This window comes from Oncorhynchus kisutch, linkage group LG19, assembly GCF_002021735.2.
Source record: "Oncorhynchus kisutch isolate 150728-3 linkage group LG19, Okis_V2, whole genome shotgun sequence".
NCBI lineage: Eukaryota > Metazoa > Chordata > Actinopteri > Salmoniformes > Salmonidae > Oncorhynchus > Oncorhynchus kisutch.
The window spans coordinates 30827588-30843414 of NC_034192.2; the positions used below are offsets into that span (position 1 = coordinate 30827588).

A 15827-nucleotide genomic window follows, 5' to 3' on the forward strand; every position below is an offset into this window, starting at 1 on the left:
TGTCTCTGCCATCGGGCGTACAGCAAGGGACAGTGACGCCGTAAAGAAGAAGTGGTCCGACATCAAGTTGGCTGCTAAGAAGAAGGGAGCTCAAATCAAATCTTATTGGTCACATACACATGGTTAGCAGATGTTAATGCGAGTGTAGCAAAATGCTTGTGCTTCTAGTTCCTACCGTGCAGTAATATCTGACAAGTAATCTAACAATTTCACAACAACTACCTTAAAGGAAGTGTAAAGGAATGAATAAGAATATGTACATATAAATATATGGATGAGCGATGGCCGAACGGCATAGGTCAGATGCAGTAGATGGTGTAGAGTACAGTATATACATGTGAGATGAGTAATGTAGGGTATGTAAACATTATATAAAGTGGCATTGTATAAAGTGACTAGTGATACATTTATTACATCCAATTTTTTATTATTAAAGTGGCTAGAGACTTGAGTCAGTATGTCGGCAGCAGCCACTCAATGTTAGTGATGGCTGTTTAACAGTCTGATGGCCTTGAGATAGAAGCTGCTTTTCAGTCTCTCGGTCCCAGCTTTGATGCACCTGTACGGACCTCGCCTTCTGGATGATAACAGGGTGAACAGGCAGTGGCTCGGGGGGTTGTTGTCCTTGATGATCTTTTTGGCCTTCCTGTGATATCGGGTGGTGTAGGTGTCCTGGAGGGCAGGTAGTTTGCCTCCGGTGATGCATTGTGCAGACCTCACTACCCTCTGGAGAGCCTTACGGTTGTGGGCGGAGCAGTTGCCGTACCAGGCGGTGATACAGCCCGACAGGATGCTCTCGATTATGCATCTGTAAAAGTTTGTGAGTATTTTTGGTGATAAGCCAAATTTCTTCAGCCTCCTGAGACACTGTTGCGCCTTCTTCCCCAAGCAGTCTGTGTGGGTGGACCATTTCAGTTTGTCCGTGATGTGTACGCCGAGGAACTTAAAACCTCCCACCTTCTCCACTACTGTCCCGTCGATGTGGATAGGGGGGGGGGGGGGTGCTCCCTCTGCTGTTTCCTGAAGTCCATGATCATCTCCTTTGTTTCGTTGACGTTGAGTGTGAGGTTATTTTCGTAGTCATCGTTTGCAAACGTGATGATTGAGTTGGAGTTGTGCATGGCCACGTAGTCATGGCTGTCATGGATGAACAGGGAGTATAGGGGAGGACTGAGAACGCACCCTTGTGGGGCCCCAGTGTTGAGGATCAGCGGGGTGGAGATGTTTCCTACCCTCACCACCTGGGGGCGGCCCAGGACCCAGTTGCACAGGGCGGGGTTGAGACCCAGGGTCTCGAGCTTAATGACGAGTTTGGAGGGTACTATGGTTTAAATGCTGAGCTGTAATCGATGAACAAATCAAATCAAATAAAATGTATTTATATAGCCCTTCGTACATCAGCTGATATCTCAAAGTGCTGTACAGAAACCCAGCCTAAAACCCCAAACAGCAAGCAATGCAGGTGTAGAAGCACGGTGGCTAGGAAAAACTCCCTAGAAAGGCCAATACCTAGGAAGAAACCTAGAGAGGAACCAGGCTATGTGGGGTGGCCAGTCCTCTTCTGGCCACATGAACAGCCATGCCATGATTAAAAGCATTGTTTCGCGCGAATGCTGCCATTCATTAGACCATTCATGTGGACCAGCTGGAGGAGAAGGTGTCGTCCATCATAGAGATGGTGGTAGAGCGTAAGTTAGTTAGCTACGTTAGCTAGCTAACGTATAAAGACATTATAGCCAAAATAGCTAACAACGTTAACGTTAGCTAAGTTAGCCAATTTCTTCTTTGCAAATTCACGAGATAGCACTAGCTATTTAAAAAATCTAGAATATTGTAATACATTGTTAGGGAATGTTTCGCGAGATTTCAGTCCAGATATATAGTATCTTCAGTATATTGTGCATACTGTACTGTGCATAACCATAAGTCTTCTCTACTTTAGTACTGGGTGTGTGGTCTATACAGTAGAGTATCTTCCAGTCTGTGAGAGGGGAAATAAGTAACATTTCAAGCCTTTGGGCATTTTCCATCCACAACCAAAGTGTAAACAACATGTCACTGGAACACAGATGTATTCTACTGTAGATGCATCTACATGACAGTTGTTTAACATTCTTGAATTGACCTATTTCTTCATTTATTATTAGGGTCGCTGCATGAACAGCTTTATGTGCCAGACAACAAAGATTAAATTAAAATACTTCACCATCGCGGAAATACCAGAAATGTTTTCCCACTACTGAAACTTGTCTGACACTGTGTCACAGTCTCTTCGGAAAATGACCTGGAACTGTGTTTATAGAACCAACCAAGTCTACATCCTTGTAGAACAACACCACGCTACCTTGGCTAATAGATCTTAGCTTTCCTGCAATTAAACTACTGACCCTTCAGTAAGGATCACACAGAGGCCATCCTCTATAGACTAACTGTTAACTTCCTTGTGTGTACAGTAAGTATACTGCAGCTTCTGCCAAGAGGTCTGGACCTTCATGGCACAGGTGGTAACGGGGAAGTGTATGCCAGGGACGCTGATTCACACACCACTCCAGCTGTTCCCCCTAAATCGCTATACTATCGTCACAGAACAAGATGTTAATTGAACGAGAGAGGAAACTACAGTGAAACTGATATAACAGCAAATGTCCATTGCTATATGTTCTCCGCTTCTTGAAATGCAACGCAGTGGTGTTGGATTATCATGGGTAAACAGTGACTGATGTCTGAAGGGCCCTACCTCAACAGAGCTGTGTCAGACTTCTTATTTGGGAAGCTGTGGGTTCTGGCTAGATCCTATTTCAATGAAACTGTAAATGATACTGAGAAGGCTAAGGGGAGGAGGGGAACTGAGGGTCTGGACCTGGTAAAAACCAGTGGTAAAAAGTGTGGTAGTTGTTGGATGTGGCTGACGTTTGATATCAGTTTAATGATCTCGTTTGCAACTCATTTGGAAAACTAAACGAGGGAAAAGGCTTAAAAAGCTTTAAAGAGGGGGAAAAACAACAAAGTAGCTCTTATTCAAATGTCTCATTAAGCGTTTGTCAAAATAAAAACAATTGTCCTGCAATCAAATGTTTGTCCTTTACTATCAAGGCCCCAAAAAATCTAGACCAGTGTCTATGACGCAGAGTAAAAATCACATCCAGTATTATCAGCAGGCAATGATAATATGTTATAAAAAGACGAAGGGCAGAGTTCCAGTAAAATGACAACCGAAAACCCTTGGGGAACTCTTCCCACTCCTAGGGAAGATACCGGATGTAGAGGGTTAGACACTGACAACTTGCCCCAGTCCCCTACCCTCTCCCCCTACACCCCCAACCCACTCCACTAAACCCTCCCCATCTGGCAAGTAAAACACCCATGTCCCCCAACCCTCATCCCCACCTCTCAACTCAAACACTTGAGGGAATAGCAGACCCCCCCCCCCCCCCCCCCCACCACCACAGACCCACCCCTTCCCCGTGAGAAATAGAGGACGCCTACACTCCTCAAGAAAAGGAAAGAAAAAGAGAAAAAGAAACAGCTGAATACAATTACAGCTCTGACTGGCTTTAAATCCCTCTCGTTTTCCATGGCGGCTTCCAACAACACAGCCGAGAGGGAGAGAAAAAAGGAAGGAAAATATATATTTTTTAAAGTTTGTTAGTTTGAGCATTAAAGCAGCTTTACAGTGGGGTCAGGACTATGGGGGTCAACTGACCCTGCTTTGAGGAATTTCAGTTTATTATTTTCATGTATGTTGAGAAGTGTTTTAATGAGAGATACTCATACAGTGATGATTTTCTATTTCCATCCCTGAGACTCATGGGTAGTTTCAGTCATGATTTTAAGGAGGGAAAATGTAATTACACATAAGCTAGTTTTGTTCACTGTAGTATCATCAGCTTAGCGTTTATCTTTCAAATTCACACAGTCAGAGTAGCAAGCCAGATAAATTCACTCTAGCCAAGGACTATTTTTTCTCTGTTTTCCTTCGTGTGAAAGGTCTTATCACGTCTGAGAGCAACATGTTTTTCTTTGCCCTCCTGCCCAGTTTGTATGACCAGAACAAATCCCTGACATGTTTTAGTTGGACCGAGGACAGCGCCAGAGGAAACAGCATTGTTTTCAATGGGCCCACTACAGCCTGAATAGTCAAACTGACTCTATTCACCATTCACTTTCTTTGTGATACTGTTATGACGAATTCTCGCTGTCAATACATATAACCTCCTGGGATGCGCTTCACTTTCTTATGAAGCCTTATTACTCTGTTACGAAGCTTTTACGGAACCCTTCTATTTCTATTGTCCTCCAAAGAGAGTGGCTGGCTGAATAGCGGTCACACCCTCTCTCATATATGATGCAGCTGCTTCTTGTAGTGTTGTTGAGTGGGAGGTGGGAGGGAGAGGAGTGGTGCAGGCCAGACCTGGACAGGATGTATTAAGTGTTCTATGTTCTAATGACTCTGTCAGTGGAATGGTTTGCATCAAGGTGGAGGAAGGGGGAGAGGTGGAGGAGGATGAGAAAGAGGGAGGCTTTGAGTAGCAGGCTGTTTCAGCCTGGCCTTACTATAGTGGCTATTTCTTGGTCCAGAATTATAAGGATGATACAAAATGAATCAATGGATTATTGACCACTGACTGGTAAACTATTTATATAATGTTGTGTTCTGACAATAGCACGAAGATGTGGCTTTTCAGTGTTGATCTCTATATTTACTATAGCTGTAGTACAAGTTAGAATGGCAACACTTCAAGAAGGAGAGTTAAGTGCCAGGTTTAAACCCTTTATTATTTGTGTATATTTTTTATTTCAACTTTATTTTAACTTGGTAATTCAGTTAAGAACAAATTCTTATTTTACAATGACGGCCTACCCCGGCCAAACCCTCCCCTAACCCGGACAACGCTTGGCCAACTCTGTAATCATTGTATGATCTCTAAAGCAGGTATACTAAATGATCTATTCATGAAGGCCACTTAAATACAATTATTTGAGAGAATTCTGATTTATTAGTACCAAATCTAAACAGCATTAGTGCCTGTGCTTGATTCCAAACACTTATGACTTTGGATTGAAAAGATCAAATCATAGGCCTTATTCAATGTGCTGCAAAGCCTGTAGCTATAAGTTACCACACTGGTACTTCAGACCGTATGGGCTAGTGCCTGTGAGCCGCCTGTTTAATCAGATACACTGCATGTCTTCTGCATTGTCATAACGTGAATCGCATTTCTCACTTTGGCTGGCATGCAGGCAGCTCTGAGAGCCAGGACACGGCTGATGACAACTAAAGGATTAGTTTTACTGCCAGAGAGAGAAGACGAGAGGGGAAGGGAGGGGAAGGGAGGGGACAGGAGAGGAGAGGAGAGGAGAGGAGAGGAGAGGAGAGGAGAGGAGAGGAGAGGAGAGGAGAGGAGAGGAGAGGAGAGGAGAGGAGAGGAGAGGAGAGGAGAGGAGAGGAGAGGAGAGGAGAGGAGAGGAGAGGAGAGGAGAGGAGAGGAGAGGAGAGGAGAGGAGAGAAGGCTGTAGCACTACAACAGCAGGGAGAACTCTCTTTCTATCCAACATACCAGCCCCCTGACACACTAAGAAAATCCCCACAATGTTCCAAACTTCCCTAAAATTAAACTTCCGAACGTCTTAGAATGGCAATTATAAAGCGATACATAAAACAATGGTACGAACATCATTTTTAATCATTAGAACAGGCTATACATGTCTTATGTACATCCAAAACAGCTCGTGACAAGATGGTTACACATGATAAAAGAAAAACTGTGCTTCAGAGGAGAAGAGACAGATATGAGGAGTGAACAGTAAACCACATGTCCTGCTGACATCAGTTGTATCAAACAGATCCATCTGCATTACAGTGCGGGAGCATTGTGTTTTTGTGGCTACCTAAACCAACCCATTGCCAGAGCATTGGTATACCAAAGGCTTCTAGCATCTGACCATAGTCATAGAACATCAGTCTCAGGTCCACAACATCTGTTGGATGAAAGATCAACATGCCACACATGTCTTTGTTATGAGATTAAATGACTGCTATAACCATACGGTATGTAATATGTATGCCAGCTCAATAACTGAAACATCCACAGTGATTAAGTCTGTCTGTGGGGATGTCAGAGAGTAGAGAATGTTGGTATAAATGCCTGCCTCTCTCTCTCTTTTCTGCTCAGCTGACACAGATACAACTCATTGGTTTACAAATGACACATGCTCACCAATGACAAAGCAAAAAATCCTACGTGCCAGTTTCCCGGGCACAGATTAAGCCTTGTCTAGAACTGAGAAGCCTTTTCAATGGAGAATCTTTATTCACATCCTGTTTCAGTCTAGGACTAGGCTTAATCGGAGTCCGGGAAACCGGGCCCAAATGTATAATACTTAGATGTACAGTAGGATCTTAATTTGATCACTCTTTTGTTCCTGGGAATTTTCCTGCACCACAGGAAATGGAAATGAGCTTTTTGATTTACATACATTCACTGAAAACACTCTAACACACAATTATATTAACAGTATTGCACTCTTCATGTGGCCTACTTTTTAACCACCCATCAAGCAAAGTAATGGATGTAACATTTAAATCCGGTTGCTGAGGGATTAGTTTGCTGTGACAATAGTCAAATTAAGACCCTACATCTATTTGTATTTGTGTATGTGGTTAAAACAAAACACAGAGTTGTATCCTCAACTGAAGACTCCTATGACGTGAATGATGCTATGCTATGATAATGGCTCCATGGCTGTCAGTGGCTCCCCTGTGTAGCTATGCGTAGAAGATTGATTCTGTAAAGGTCATTCACCAGGGCTGCAGGGCATCAATGGTTCACTGGTGAGGACCAGTGGTTCACCAAGGGTGAGTTGAGAAAGCTGTACAAATAGCCCCTTTAGCACCGACGCACAAAGTGTCAGTGTGTGTGTGTGTGTGTGCACATGCGCGTGTGCATGTGTGTAAGATTTGCACCACCTCTTTTGCCCTCAGAACATCCCTGTCAGTGCATGGACTCTACAAGGTGTAGAAAGTGTTCCACTGGGATGTTGGCCCAAGTGGACTCCCAATGCTTCCTACAGTTGCGTCAAGTTGGCTGGATGTCCTTTGGGTGGTGGACCATTCTCGATACACACAGAAAATTGTTGAGCATGAAAAATCCATGTTGCAGTTCTTGACACAAACCAGTGCACCTGGCACCTACTAACATACCCTGTTCAAAGGCACTTAAATGTTTTGTCTTGCCCATTCACCCTCTGAGTGGCACACATACACAATTCATGTCTCAATCATCTGAAGGTTTAAAAATCCTTTCTTAACCTATCTCCTCCTCTTCATCCACACCGATTGAAGTGGATTTAACAAGTGACACCAATGAGGGGGTCATAGCTTTCACTTGGATTCAACTGGTCAGTCTATGTCATGGAAAGAGGAGGTGTTCTTAATATTTTCTATCATCAGTGTATTCACTTGAAGGTCTACATTAGCCTCAACAGCACTCTCTGGGGTAGCACCATGGTGTAGCCAGAGGACTGTTATTTTCCGTCCTCCTCTGGGTAAATTGACTTCAATGCAAAATCTAGGAGGCTCATGGTTCTCACGCCATTCCATAGACTTACACAGTAATATGACGACATCCGGAGAATATCCTACAACCTATCAGATCTCTTGCAGCATGAACTAACATGTTGTTCACACAATCAAAGAATCAGAGAATGAATCTAGCAATGAAAGCATAAACTACAGCTAGCTAGCACTGCAGTGCAGTGCATAAAATGTGGTGAGTAGTTGACTTAAAGAGAGACAAAGACAATAGTTGAACAGTTTTGAACAAATTCATTGCTTCAAAAATTAAGGAGAAGTAGCTGCGATAGAGATAAATAGCTATATTTTCATTTTTTTTCACTTTCACTTTCTTAGCTAGATAATGCAGCTAGCTAATTTAGCCTACCAAACACCCAGCTCAAACAGAGAGGAATGCTATTTATGTTAGCTAGCTGGCTAAGGCTATCCAACACTGGAACTCTTCCAAGTCAGGGTAAGATTTTGGTTTTATTCATTTACTGCCAACTCGTCCCACTTGTGTAACTCCTAAACTGCTTGCTGTATGTACACTGTACTGTGTGATTGTAGTTGGTTTAGAAGCCATGTTGACTATGACGTTAGCCAATATGGCGACAATGATTTAGGCTGTGTCTACTGGTTCGCAGTTATGGTTTTTTGTGTGCATTGAAGTCCACAAGCAAAGGGAAAATGTGAGAGGAGGAAAGTGTGTAGATAAAAGGACTTACACAATGAGCAAAGTGATGATGCTTTTTGTATGTGGCTGCTATGAATGGGAACTGTGTGTGCGGGTGATCAGGGGTGTATCTTTTTTGACAGATTCTGTTGGAAAACTTTTCTTAAATGGAAGCAAAAAAATGGGGATAAATCTACCTGTATTTGTCTAGAAACTCTTGTTTGCAACTGTTCGGATTAATGATTACGCCATAGATCAGCTGGATGCCGGCAAGAGTGTGCAAGACGGTATTGAATGTGTCACTTTCTATCACCTTGATTAATCCAATTTGTATCTCGACCTGTCATCCAATATGAAGTAGTAGAAATAAGGCCGTGCTCATAAAATAAAATCATCCTCCCCAATCTTAAACAGCACAAACCACCAACACACACAAAACACACAATAGTGTACGTCTGGCAAGCCATTCCATGACATTAAATACACAAAGTTAACTAAATTAATCAATTACCAATTAATCATTACAACAAAAAATATGTTAAGAAAATGGCATTATCCAGTTGTGGACAGCTACATGTGATAGACAGCCATGTCATTTAATTATTCATAGTGGGATTTCAGTCCCAACTAATTGAAATTATACATCTTTCATGTCCAGTAGTAAATAATAGGCTCTATTAAAGCTGCCAAAAATGTATTATTCAGAAAAACTGTGAACGTGAAAGAAAAAGAAAGAGCCAAGCTGAAACAAAACCCTCTTACCTTCAGTGTACCAGTTCTCGGCTGTGTCTTGGCTCCTAAAACATGATCAAGTCTCAGTCTCTGTGAGTGTGTCTAGTTCTCTCTCTCACTCTCTCACTCTCTCTTTCTGTCAAAGAAGTGCTCTATCCAGTGGTTGGTTGCCTTCAGAGTAACAGTCTCTAGTAACAGTCTCCAGCTAATTGTGTTTTTAAGGGTTGGACTAGATCCCTCTGAAGTGCAGAACTGTAGGGTTTAGGGTTAATCTTCAGTGTCCTGGGAGTCCGCCGGAGGAGGTACGGCTCTGAGCTCTCTGTTTATGTAGTCAAATCACAGCACAGGGGGTCTCCTCTCTTCTGGTCTGCTCTCCTCTGCTCTCTTCTCACACACACACTGATAAAGCCAGCCCACTGCTCTGCCGAATAGCGAACAGAAACAAAAACTGTCTCTCACCCAGAAGAGACTGCCAGCGCTCCTGATCCACCACTGTTGAGGCTTTGACACATGGAGAGAGAGAGAGAGAGAGAGAGAGAGAGAGAGAGAGAGAGAGAGAGAGAGAGAGAGATGTATTGTCAACTTCACCTGTTTATTATTTACTTCAATTCCTTTTGCATTGTTAACATGTGATTCCCATGCCAATTAATCCCTTAATTTGACAATGACAATTGAATTGAGAGAGCGAGAGCAAGAGCGAGAGCGAGAGGAGGGGTAGACAGAGGGGGAAGACGGAGAGTCAAACAAATGGATCAGGTTGTGTTTGTTGTTCTAAGGTTCACCACCGATGTGATTTGTGTGAGGTGTAACTGAACTGAAGCAGTTCCGACAGTCACTACTAGCAACAGGACCGGACTGCATCTGCATCTAAGACTCAAAACAAGCACAACAAAGTGAGAGAAAGGGACAATTCCAGGAGAAAACATGTTTTGGCAAGCCTGTGCTAGGCTATAGAAAATAAACTAAAAACAAGTCTTTCACTTTGTAACATAACCCAGCTTCACTTTCAGTATTAATCACCTCATCTACACAAAGTGTGAAAGAGTGAGAGAAAACAGCAGGTTTGTACTGTGCAAATGAGCTCTGCTTTCAGTTTGAAAGAATATCTCTCTCTCTGTGTTTTCAATGTCCATGCCCAAGCCTGTTTTCAATCTTGGCCGGATTCCTAATTTCTCCTCTCCCAGGATATGAGTGGATGGCCTGAAAATTCATAACGCCAGCCAGCAGCTGACTCAGGCCTTTCTTTCTATTAGAGAGGGCCTCCTGAGAGGGAACAGGGGGGACAGAGAGTTAGCGATGAGGGGGCAAATTGGACCATACTCTCCTTTAATTGTTTGAGTCAATGTGAATGCCCAGCAGCAGCAGTTCGAGGGATGTAGAGTGCCCAGTAGTTAGATAAGAGGGCAGTTACAACACAACACATGGAGTTCAGAGGGGAAAACAGCATAGTCTTCAGAACAGGAGCTGCCAGTCAGAGCATAGTGGGCCCCACCTCACAGTTTTATACTAATGCAATAGTAATCGACTGTAATACTTTAGAATATATATTATCATGTTCTCTACAAGCCCAAAGTGTGCCCATAGTGCAGTATAAACATTGCATAGATCGCTGCACTGCTGCCACTACCACAACATCAATTACTTAAACTTCTATCACTGTAAAATTAGCCCTCTGCTACAGCTGTTGCTTCTTCATCTACTGTACCAGATGTAGAAAATATTCTCATTTGAAATACCAGTAATAGTAACACCATGGCTGCTATACAGTACTCACTGTTTCCCCACATACTCTTATCTATGAGGATGACGGGAGCTAAGACAAACAGTCTAAACATCCTCCAATTAAAAACAGGCCGGGTATTCTTTTGGGACAGACCATCATGGTAGAAATATGTCAGTCTAAGCCTTATGACTGGCTAGGCCAAGAATGCCAATGGACTGACTGGCTGGGACACGCATGTGTTGTTGGGAGGCCTGGTGAATTATCGACAGTCATATTGACATAGCCTCACTTAAGGGGGGATGGCTTTTACAATGGCACAACAGTTGAAGTAGTCTAGGGAGTGGTCAAGAGTGGATATGTTTTGTTTTGTAGTTAAAGGGAAAATGTCAAACCCCATATATAAATCAGGTATGAAGGTAAGACCCAGATGCAGACCACGTCGAATATACAATAGTTTAATATTCCAACAGGGGCAGGCAAGAGATAGGTCAAAGCAGGCAGAGGTCAGCAAACCGGAGGTGAGGCAACGGTACCGGTCGCCAGGCAGGCTCAGGTCCGGGTAAGGCAGAGGTCGGTAAACCAGAGGGGGGCAAAGGTACAGTTCGGCAGACAGGCAGAGTGGTTAGGCAGGTGGGCTTGAAGTCAGGACAGGCAAGGGTCAAAAACAGCAGGGGCGAGAAAAGAGAGACTGGAAAAAGCAGGAGCTGAGACACAAAACACTGGTTGACTTGAACAAACAAGACCAACTGGCAACAGACAAACAGAGAACACAGGTATAAATACACAGGGGGTAATGGGGAAGATGGGCGGCACCTGGAGGAGGGTGGAGACAATCACAAATACAGGTGAAACAGATCAGTGTGTGACAATATAGAATGCTTAGTAGGGAAATAAATGACTAATTCGAGCTGGGATAAGGTGCCATGCAGTTCTGCCTACTATATATTGGTTTATGTGTGGAGAGTCTGAAATTAGGCCATCCTCATCAGTAGTTACAGTAAGGGAGAATTATGCTGTATAAGAATGAATACTGGCCACAATTAAACACGTAAAGATAATTGTTATGACGTTATCAATGACTTGCTTGTTTGAGGTTTGTAAACGATCTGTGGGATAAACTTCAAGCAACCACATTTAGCATTGCATAATAAAGTATTACATAACACAGTAAGAATAGATAACATACATTTAGCGAGGCCCAGTAGGCCAGAGGCATCATGCCCATAGGGGGCAGATAATACCAGAGATGCAGAGAAACATATTTCGTTTCTTTAAAAAGGACACCCACTCAGGATACAGACAGCTCAAGAGGTATGCTTAGACATGCAGAAAAATACACATTTTTTTTACATCGAATTAAGCGTAATGGCTCTAGATAGGTTTCAGGTGTTTGAAAAATGCAAAATCTTCCACATTACCGGTGTCCACCCACTAGCGATTTTTTTGGGATCATGACGCCCCTGCTGTAGGCCACAGGTTGCCTCAAGCTGTGACTGTCACGGTCGTTGTATGGAGGAGACCAAGGCGCAGTGTGATATGCATACATTCTTCTTTAATTAAGAAAGAACACTGAACAAAATGAACCGTGAGGCTAAATATGAGAAGTGCAGACAGGCACCTAACATAGAATAAGAACCCACAAATACCCTATGGAAATGGCTACCTAAATACGGTCCCCAATCAGAGACAATGATTAACAGCTGCCTCTGATTGGGAACCAATCCAGGCCACCATAGACCTACATATACTTAGACTTACAAAACCCCTATATATACAAACCCCCTAGACAATACAAAAACTAACATACCCACCCTAGTCACACCCTGACCTGACCAAAATAATATAGAAAACAAAGATAACTAAGGTCAGGGTGTGACAGTGACTTAAGTCCACAGTATCTTTCCCTCCAGGAGGAGGCTGGTGAACATCAAAGCATTGGGTCTGCCTGCGGACCCATAACAACTCATAACCGCCCAGAGGCAGTGCTCCTGACACGTGTAAGTGTCTCACAAGTGGCCCAAAGAGGCTAGAACTCTTTGATTACTTCCCCAGTTACACTTTATGTGTCTACAAGACGTACAGTAGTGAAATGCTATACTGTTTATGGTGGACTACTACACTTAACCACAGAGACAATTCAATCTACCTTTGAATTAGAAAAAGTCTGATTCTTATTTCTGGCACAGAGCCAGAGTCAAGTTCCTTTAACTCAGCTGTCTATATGCAGTATGTTCTATTTAAAGAGTTTTGTGGTTTGAAACTTTTCTGCAGATGTTGGAGACTTTTTTCAGGGAGCTATAATAGAGTTTTAGACTTACATAAAGCTCAGACAGTTGGCTTTGCTCAAAGCTTATGTCTGGAACCTGTGTTGTGCAATGGACAGACTTGCCTGTTGAGCTGAAGTGTGCATGCTTCGTCTGTCTGTCTGTCTGTCTGTCTGTCTGTCTGTCTGTCTGTCTGTCTGTCTGTCTGTCTGTCTGTCTGTCTGTCTGTCTGTCTGTCTGTCTGTCTGTCTGTCTGTCTGTCTGTCTGTCTGTCTGTCTCTGTCTGTCTGTCTGTCTGTCTGTCTGTCTGTCTGTCTGTCTGTCTGTCTGTCTGTCTGTCTGTCTGTCTTCCCATCTGTTTGTATGTATGTCTGTTTGTCTGTCTGTCTTGTTTGCAGCAACAACGAACAAGATATGTGTAGGTCCTACACAGTCCAACAAGATACCAGTGCTGAAAAGACCCTCTCCACAAAAGCTCTACTTAACAGGCTATTCTTTACATTAGAAGTGGTAGAGAAAGTGGGATTTACAGTAGAGGTCGACCGATTAATCGGAATGGGCGATTAATTAGGGCCGATTTCAAGTTTTCATAACAATCAGAAATCGGTATTTTGGGGCGCTGATTTTTTTCCACTTTTTTTCCACTTTATTTAACTAGGCAAGTCAGTTAAGAACACATTCTTATTTTCAATGATGGCCTAGGAACGGTGGATTAACTGCCTTGGTCAGGGGCAGAACGACAGATTTTCACCTTGTCAGCTCGGGGGATCCAATCTTGCAGCCTTACAGTTAACTAGTCCAACTCTCTAACCACCTGATTACATTGCCCTCCACGAGGAGCCTGCCTGTTACGCGAATGCAGTAGAAGCCAAGGTAAGTTGCTAGCTAGCATTAAACTTATCTTATAAAAAACAATCAATCAATCATAATCACTAGTTATAACTACTTATGGTTGATGATATTACTAGTTCATCTAGCGTGTCCTGCGTTGCATATAATCGATGCTTTAAAAAAAGCACATTTGCGAAAAAAGCTCAATCGTTGGACGACTGTACCTAACCATATACACCAATGCCTTTCTTAAAATCAATACACAGAAGTATACATTTTTAAACCTGCATATTTAGCTAAAAGAAATCCAGGTTAGCACGCAATATTAACCAGGTGAAATTGTGTCATTTCTCTTGCGTTCATTGCACGCAGAGTCAGGGTATATGCAACAGTTTGGGCAACCTGGCTCATTGCGAACTAATTTGCCAGACTTTTACGTAATTATGACATAACATTGAAGGTTGTGCAATGTAACAAGAATATTTAGACTTATGGATGCCACCCGTTAAATAAAATACCGAACGGTTCCGTATTTCACTGAAATAATAAACGTTTTGTTTTCGAAATTATAGTTTCCGGATTCGACCATATTTGTGACCAAAGGCTCGTATTTCTGTGTGTTATTATGTTATAATTAAGTCTGATTTGATAGAGCAGTCTGACTGAACGATGGTAGGCAGAAGCAGGCTCATAAGTATTCATTCAAACAGCACTTTCGTGCATTTTGCCAGTAGCTCTTCGCAAGCACAGCGCTGTTTATGACTTCAAGCCTATTAGCCTAATGGCTGGTGTAACCGATGTGAAATGGCTAGCTAGTTAGCTGAGTGTGCGCTAATAAGCTTGGAGTAGTTATTCCCCTTGCAAGGGCCGCGGCTTTAGTGGAGCGATGGGTAACGCTGCTTCTAGTGTGGCTGATGTCGATGTGTTCCTGGTTCGAGCCCAGGTAGGAGCGAGGAGAGGGACGGAAGCTATACTGTTACACTGGCAATACTATAGTGCCTATAAGAACATCCAATAGTCAAAAGTATATGAAATACAGTACAAATGGTATAGAGAGAGTCCTATAAATACTATATTAACAACCTACAACCTAAAACCTCTTACCCGGGAATATTGAAGACTCATCTTAAAAGGAACCACCAACTTTCATATGTTCTCATGTTCTGAGCAAGGAACTCAAACATTAGCTTTTTTACATTGCACATATTGCACTTTTACTTCTCCAGTACTTCGTTTTTTCATTATTTAAACCAAATTTAACATGTTTCATTATTTATTTGAGGCTAAATTGATTTTTATTCATGTATATTAAGTTAAAATAAGTGTTCATTCAATATTGTTGTAATTGTCATTATTACAAATAAATAAATAAAAATCGGCCAATTAATCGGTATCGGCTTTTTTTTGGGGTCTTCCAATAATCGGTATCGGTATCGGCGTTGAAAAATCATAATCGGCCGACCTCTAATTTATAGTACAGTATGAGCTATATTCTGTCTGGGTGCCAGATCACTGTACATTTTTCTACACATTCTGATGGACACCAGGTGAATTTGGCTGGATGCTTTAAGAGTATTATAACAGTTTCTCATCCTTTAGTGTTCACTTGGCCGGTGCTAATGGTGGATTGTCGCTAATGGACGTCTAGACTAGATATTGACTTCAATCTTTAATAAATGCAAAGACACCATTAAATGGATGGTGTCTTTGCACCAGCTGAGTAGGCTGTCACTGTAGATTATCAACAATGTGACATTTTTATTCATAAAGTAAATAGAAGGGTCTATACAGTGTTAATTGCCTCAGGTGAAAGTAAAAGTAGTTTTGAGATGGCAGCCTACTTCAAATCCAAGAAACTTCATTACTTTTCACAAACAGTAGAGGACAGCAGATCACACACATTAAATGTACTTTAACCCAGCATGTCGTTGTCCCTCATTTCAGGTTGTTGGCCTGCATGACATGTCTGGTAATCTGATGCCCCACTAGGATCACTGTAAAGTCACTCAGTGTATCAGCCTTTAAGGCGGGAATATATCCCCCAACCCC

General features: G+C 42.5%; 1 protein-coding gene across 2 annotated transcripts in view; it reads right to left on the bottom strand.

Annotated features, from left to right (window-relative positions):
* Positions 1–9426, bottom strand: part of pdgfrb (platelet-derived growth factor receptor, beta polypeptide) — a 60576-nt gene extending 51150 nt beyond the window's left edge. Inside the window, exon 1 of one of the 2 annotated variants that reach the window (XM_020452504.2) lies at positions 8991–9426. The gene's annotated coding sequence lies outside the window, so the exon portion shown is untranslated. The remainder of the gene's footprint in view (positions 1–8990) is intronic. The other variant, XM_020452505.2, reaches the window with a different exon arrangement.
* Between the last annotated feature and the right edge of the window lie 6401 nt (positions 9427–15827).